The following is a 7,907-nucleotide window of genomic DNA, read 5'->3' on the forward strand; positions in this document are numbered from 1 at the left end:
GAAGGAGAGGGAGATTCATGAGAGGGAAGGGCTAATGGTAGGATTTCTGGAGGTGGAACCAGGTTCACTCAAAGTTCCCTCAGTGTCTAGATGTGAAAGAAATAAATAAGGCAGAAGATTAGAACTAGTACTTATGGACAAAAAAAAAAAAAATCTTTGAAAGTGGTAGGTTCAGTTTATTTTAAAGGCCATTTGGGAACATATGAGCAGAGGGTTTTTTTGTGGCATATTTTTCAGTGGTATCCCTATCCTTACCATGGTATAATTAGAAAACCCTAGATGTTAGTGATAAAGTTAACCAATAATAACACCATAGGGGAAAATGTTACAATTATGCAGTGATAAGTATGGTGAAGTGAGTCTATCTTCATAAGATTAATTACATGTTGAGGACAAGATTCACCATTTTATTTTGTTTTTTGTTTTGTTTTTTTTTCATCATTCTCTTTGATTAAGGATTTCCATAGCAAAAACTAAAACTTTGTAGCTCATATAAACAAGACCACATAACAGACATTCAATAACTATATACTGACACACATGCAGGTATACATGTGTATATATGAATGTAAATGTGATCAGCCACTATCTTGTATAATTTGTGTTCATTGCCCTAATTATCTAATCACAGTATTGTGAGATAGAAATTACCATCCACATTTTAGTTTTACTTATTTGTTTTTAAAGATTTTGTGTTGAGTAATCTCTTACTTAACCCAATGTAGGGCTCAAACTCACAACTCTGAGATCGAGAATCACACACTCTACAAACTGAGCCAGCCAGGTGCTCCTACCATCCACATTTTAAAGATGAGAATCCTGAGGTTCAGAAAGGCTCATCCAACTAGTGCAAGGTGTAGGAGAATAAAACCCTATTTTATTCCTAATTCTAAAATTCAGCTTTCTAATTAATCTTCTGCCTTACATATAGTTAGTATATAGTGGGCAATTAACAAATATTAGTGTTCACCTATGTATTATATATGTTTAGCATCCCTCAATTGTAAAGAAATAAACGAATAAAACTAAAAATGGAACCAAAAATAATAGTGTTTTGAATATGTAAACCTCAGAGTTTATAAAGCACAATGCAATAGAGAATATTTTATTCTTGTTTACTCTCTGTGCTTACAGAGGACTATATTTTATGGTGTTCCTACAACTTGATTTAAGGTTCCATTTGATGAGGTGCCCCAAACCACACCTAGGTATGTGTTAATGATCACTGGTATGCTCTTTGCTATCCTGGAGCAATTCAAATTGCTGTCAAATTCTTGTGTCAGCAGAGTTTCACTATTTTAAAAAACGTTTCAGTATATTTCCCAACCCAAAACAAAGAAATATTAATGACCTTTCATTGGGAAGATTAAAATAGAATTTTTAAAGGATGGCTGAATGTAGCCAGTTAAAATAGAAACTGTTCATAATCCTTGACCTTTGCTCCAAATTTTACCAAAGTCTTTTTCTGAGGTTTGAGGAAGTTCGACATTTTCCCCCAATTATTCTTCATTTTTGCCTCTTTCTGCAGTTTTGTGTTCCAGCTGGAATCAAACATACCCAAATGCCCCAGATGAGCCTGTTCTCATAAGAGGTCCAGCCCAGTGTTTAAGACTTAAGAAGTTCAGATAGTTCAGATAAGGTTTGGGATTAGTAGCCAAGCATTTGGATACTTAACCAAACTGAATCTTCTAAGTTTTGCCCAACATTAACTCCTATAACTGGAAATAAATATTACTTCTAATAAGCTCTCCATGTCTTGGACACATCTGGATCTCACAGATCGTTAAGGTGTTACACACTTGACATTTTGCATGTTTTTGTAGAGATTTTAGTTTTGTAATATTTTAATAAATTACAGTCAGCAGAGGAAATAAGCAGGCATTTGCTGAGTCATTTATATTTTTGCCAACTACAAATATTATTTAATACTTAAAGGTGTAGAAGTTTTAAGCTTAGACATGGGATCACCTAATTCTTTTTTATTATGTATTTTATTTTATTTTATTTTGTTTTATTTTATTATTTTATTCAGAGAAGGGGATCACCTAATTCTATGACAGATGGGGCATATGGTACACAACTATGATTCACTATGTTAGCTCCAACATAACCAGCATGAATAATAGGCAAATAGTTCAGAATCTAGATAGAAAACCAAGCACAGCAGATTCATTTTTATTTAAAGGAGAAAAAAAAAAAAAAGAAAAAACAGGGATAATGGCTCAAGATGGCTACTAAGCTGAATACAACTCTCCCCTCCTACTGGAGATCCCAATAAAGTGATAGGAAAGAATAAACCTTTGACAGTGAAGAGAACAGAAAAGGGATAATAGCAGGTAGGAGACTGTAAGAGATCCATGCAAATCAGAAATAAGATATAGGGTGTCAATATGGTTAAAGAAGAGCAAGAAAGGGGCAGTCCACAATGCACAAGAGGGAATTACAGTAGAAGAAAGCCGATCTTTCACCCAAATACAAAATGGCTATAAGTATGGATGAGCTAAGCCAGTGGTAAGAGTGAGAAGGGAGGCCAAAGATATGGGCCGAGTGAGTGTCGAGTGCAGCAATTGTTGATTACATTATCAATGACTTCATTTACATTATCAATGACTTCATTTCCTTTCAATGCATAACACACCCTAGATTATCCCTGTGAGTGTCCTTCCTCCAACTAATGTGTCCTATTCAACATTCAACATCTAGGCGTGATTCTCCACTTGTGAGGGAAATCTCTGCCCCCTATTGTAGGAGGAGGGAATGGAAATGCAGTAGACCAAAATAAAGGCAGGAATGTAAATCTTGCGGAATATTTCATAGTTCAAGAGATGAGGAGCATTATCAAATAACTGAAGAAGAGATATAATCTTGTTTCTGGTAATGTCACTCTAATAGTTTTTGTAATTTATGAGGCTTTCCTGAGAAACCTCCTATCTCTTGAGGTTCTGAATGACCTAGAGTGGTGTGACTCAGTGAGGGACACAGGAGATAGTTTCTTGTTCTGAAGAAGTCAACTAACTAATTAATCTCATGCAGACATCTCTGGGTCTGGCTGTCTTCATCTTTAAAATGGGGAAGAGGGATTGATAGGTGAGTTATGTCTCTAAGCATTCCATAGCTTTAGCAATCAATTGTCCTGAGAACAATGAAAAACTAACATGTTTCTAAAATGAAGAGAAAAAAAAATATTAGAAATTTAAGGCTATTGAGCTATTAAAGGTTACTGAGCATGATTGTAAGACTGTTTCAGGAATCTGGCTCAAAAATCTGGCAAGACTAAAAGAGGGCTTGGAGGGGGAAAACATTCCACAGAGGCATGAATAACCAAATAACTTAAAAATAATATTTATTAAGTACCCAACATATACATGTATTTTGTTAAGATTGGAAATACAGCAAAATCAAGGTATGTTCCCTACATTTACAATGTGTGCTAATAAATGTTTTTTAAAAAAGGAAGACAAAACAAGACACAGATGTTATGTGATCAGGGCTGTGATAGGTTAGTGTGGGGTGCTTTGGAAGCATACAGGGAGAGTATCTAATCCAGGCTTAATGTGTCAGGAGAGCCTTCCCAGAGAAAATTCTGTGGAAGGTGAAACAATAGAGGTTGGCTCATCAAATAGAAAACACTACTGGAAAAAAATGTTAAGACTGAGCAATTTCTTGTATGTTATCTCTGTACGACAGCCATCAGATATTACTTCACCTTTATTACAGAGAATAATTAACCTGTAGCAACTCAAAATTGCTTTACTGCGTGCTATAGACTAAAAGTTTGCTTCCCCAACAAAATTCATATGTTGAAAACTAACCCACAAGTGAAGTTATTTGGAAGTGAGTCTTTAGGGGGTGATTAGGAGTCTTTAGGGGGTGAAAGAGGAGACCTCATGAAGGGGATCAGTGCCCTTATAAATTATGAGACCCCAAAGAGCCCCCTTGCCCGTTCTGCCATGTGCAGAAACAGTGGGAAGGGGGCCGTCTATGAACCAGGAAGTGAGGTTTCACCAGACACGGGATCTGCTAGCCTTCATCTTCCCAGCCTTCAGAACTATAAGAAATATGATAAATTTCTATTTCTTAGAAGCCACTCAGTCTATAATGTTTTGTTATAGCAGCTCACACTGCCTAAGCCACACTGTAATATTACGGAGGGTATTTTTTACAAGTGAGTAAAACAACAATAGAGTGGAGGAGTGAAGGGGCAGAGAGAAATAGGTCAGAAATCAAATTCTTCTTGCTCTGTTAAAAATCAGATGAGTTTTCCAATAAGACAAAATATTTTATTACAAGCAATAGCAATGCCTAAAAAGATCTGTTGAAGAAGAGACAAACTAAATTTAAAAAGGCCAAAATCTGAAAGCCAGGATTACATTCTGTCAATATATATTATATATATATATTATATATATATATATATTATATATATATATATAAATCTTGATATTTATAAAGCAAAAATTAGACCAATATAAAAGCAAAGGGAAGACCAATATAAAAATACCTAAGCCTTACAAAAAAAATCTTTCAAAAGCAGTCAGAGACCACACCTGATCTCTGTCACAGCAAGAGGCTTTGAAGGTGGAAGAAAATCATACAGAAAAGAGTGCGAAAGCTGCAAACAGGCTTGCAGAGGGGGTTACTCAATAGAAGGGAGAAATAGATGAAACAAGAAACACTGGCTAGGATTTAAAGACTATTAAAGACTTAATAGCCATGGAAGATTTCCCAGAGACATATCAAAAAAGCATTGACAAAAGAAAGATCAAAAGGGGTAAAGCGAGCTAGAAAACTCAAGAGTTAATTCAGGGCATGGGGAAAAATTAATACTGCGTTTAGAAGAAATGCACACACAATACTTCTGGAAATCTTTTCACTTCTTTGATGGTAAGAGAGGAATTGTCAATAAATGAACATAGGCAATATGTGAAAAAGCCACATTGTATAAATAAGATATTTCAGAAGATAAACGGAGTAATAAATGTGAAAACATTTGGCAGTATATTAAGTATAACACAGATGTAGAAGGCTGTCATTCGAATACAGGCTGTTGGATTCTTGGGTATTTATAATCTATAAGTAAAAACTTACCATGTGCTGTGTGACAGCTCATGGTGGATAGAAATGAAAAAGAGGAAAAGAAAAAAGATTGTAGCTTGTAAACCTCAATACAATGATCAATTATCAAATTACAGTCAAACAACACAGCACATCTGCAATCACTCAGAAAGCCAAGCTTCATCAGATTAACAGCTGTAAGATACTGCTGCTGGTAGTAAGACACTGACTTGTTTATTAAAATAAACCTTCCTTTCAAGGATTTTTTTTTTTTTTTGGTAGCATAAAATCGTATTTAAGTTAAAGTCTAACCATTAGAAACTGTGTTAGGTAAAGCATAGTCATGGCATCTTTGTCTTTCTTCCCCATTCTACTCCCCCATTCTAGCCTCCCCATATCAGACTATTTCCCTCCTACCCAAGAATAAAGACAGAGAGAGGGGATGGGGGAGTCATGCCATTTGATTCATTCAACTCTAATTAAGTTGCTAATTATGCCAAGCACTAGTCCTAGCGCAGGAGAAAGCAGTGACCAAAAAAGGCAAGTCCCCTCTGTACAGTATCACAGTCCTTTGTGGGAGAAATAATAAACGAAGATGGGAAGATAGGTAGGTAGGTAGATAGATAGATATAAACGAGAAGGATATTAGAGGTAAATGCTCTGCAAAGAAAACAACCTGGTGACTATTTCAAACAGGGTAGTCAAGGAAAGTCTGAGGAAAAGGGGCCACATCTAATGTGTAAGAAGGAGAAAATCTGGGAGAAATCAATTGAGGTAGAAAGAAAGGAGTTAGTGCACAGGCCCTGAGGTGGGAGCAAATGTAGCACTTTTGAGAAGTCCACAGGAGGACCGGGGTATTCCTAGAAGAATAACGGATGAGGAGGAAGATGGGATGTTTTGTAGGCATGTGGTTGCAGAAAGATCTTGAAGGATTTTGCAAGCCAGAGAAAGACATTTGGATTTTATTCTAAGAGTGATAGAAAGAATTGCTGAGTTTTTACCAAGTTTGATTTAAGTTTGAAAAAAATGAGCCGAGCTGCTCTGTGGGACAGAAGAGGAGGTTAGAAGACAAAGAAGGAGCCACTATGAGCATTCAGGTGAGAGACTGTAAGAGAGTTGGCTGTTGGTAGAGCAGAAGGAGAAAGGGGACAGATTGAGTTCTAAAAAAAAGTATTTATTAGGAAATATATCATTTAGTGTAATACATCAAATTGAGATACTCCAGAAAGGAAATAGTCTAGAACATGTTCCTATATCCTTTGCCCTTAGAGTTTACGGACACAGAGTACCCTGCAGCATTAGGGTTCAGCAGGGAACTAATAAAAAGCCAGAGAAACTATTCCTTACCATCTAACTGACATGTGGAACAACAGACCACATTTCCAATATTCGCACAATGTCAAGAATGATCTGATTTTGAAGATGTAATGTTTTAGATTGTCCTCCTGCATCCAATTTGGTTGCTCCAGGATCAGATACGTTAAATCATCCAAATCAGCACGTATAATGAAAGGAGGACTGATGTACATTCATGAGACCTGTCTTTGGCAGAGACTGTGCTCCGTTTTTTTCCATGTGTTCCTAACAACAACTTTGGGAGGTATCTTGCCCCCATCTAATAAGTGAGGCATAGGGAAGTTACCCAGATTGAGTCATCACTACTAACAGAGCCAAGATTTTAAGTTCTGTCTAAATCCAGAGGCCATCCTTTCCAACTGGGTTACCCTTTTTCTTCTTTTACCAGAAAGTATGCAACTTATATTAAACATTCCTAATAGTTTATGTCCACGATTCCAAAGTACTCAGTCCAAAGCAATAGGAATAATCTAGTACATTGTTTTTAAGTGTCAACGTCTTAACAATAAAAGCATATCTACCTAGTTCATATATTGTCAACCCATATTTTAATTACTATTTTTTTAATTTTCAAAGGTTTCAGTCTGATTAGTTAGCCAGTGCCTTAAGAATTGTCAGGATAAATGTTGGCCCAGTTGTTTTTCCCTCCTTTTCAGTCATAAAATCAATAGCCCATAAAATCCTCGCCTTTTCTCCCATATCCTCATCACCTTCCTTCCTTCATGAGCTCCCAAGCTGTGAAGCTAGAGGAAGCAGGATTTAAAGTCCCTTCCAGAGACAAGCCTATAGAAGTGGCCTTCTATGAGACATCCAGATGGCCAACAGACTCATGAAAAGATTCTCAACACCATTGATCATCAGGGAAATACAAATCAAAACTATGATGAGATATTACCTTCACTTGCCAGAATGGCTAAAATCAATAATACAAGAAACAACAAGTGTTGGTGAGGATGTGGAGAAGGGGGAACCCTCTTGCCCTGTTGATGGGGATGCAAACTGGTGCAGCCACTATGGGAGACAGTGTGGAGGTTCCTCAAAAAGTTAAAAATAGAACTACCCTACCCAGCAATTGTATTACTAGGTATTTACCCAAAGGATATAGAAACACTGGTTCCATAGGGTACATGCACCCTGATGTTTATTGCAGCATTACCAACAATAGCCAGATTATGGAAAGAGCCCAAATGTCCATTGAGTAATAAATGGATAAAGAATATGTGATATGGGCAGGCCAGGTGGCTCAGTGGTTTAGCGCCACCTTCAGCCCAGGGTGTGATCCTGGGGGCTTGGGATCTAGTCCCACGTTAGGCTCCCTGCATGGAGTCTGTTTCTCCCTCTGCCTCTCTCTCTCTCTCTCTGTCTGTCTCTCATGAATAAATAAGTAAAATATTTTTTAAAAAAGAAAGATGTGATATATATATATAGAATACATATATAATATATATAATGGAATATTACTGAGCCATAAAAAAGAAAGAAATCTTGCCATTTGC

The sequence above is a fragment of the Vulpes vulpes genome, chromosome 1 (genome assembly GCF_048418805.1).
Source record: "Vulpes vulpes isolate BD-2025 chromosome 1, VulVul3, whole genome shotgun sequence".
Lineage (NCBI taxonomy): Eukaryota > Metazoa > Chordata > Mammalia > Carnivora > Canidae > Vulpes > Vulpes vulpes.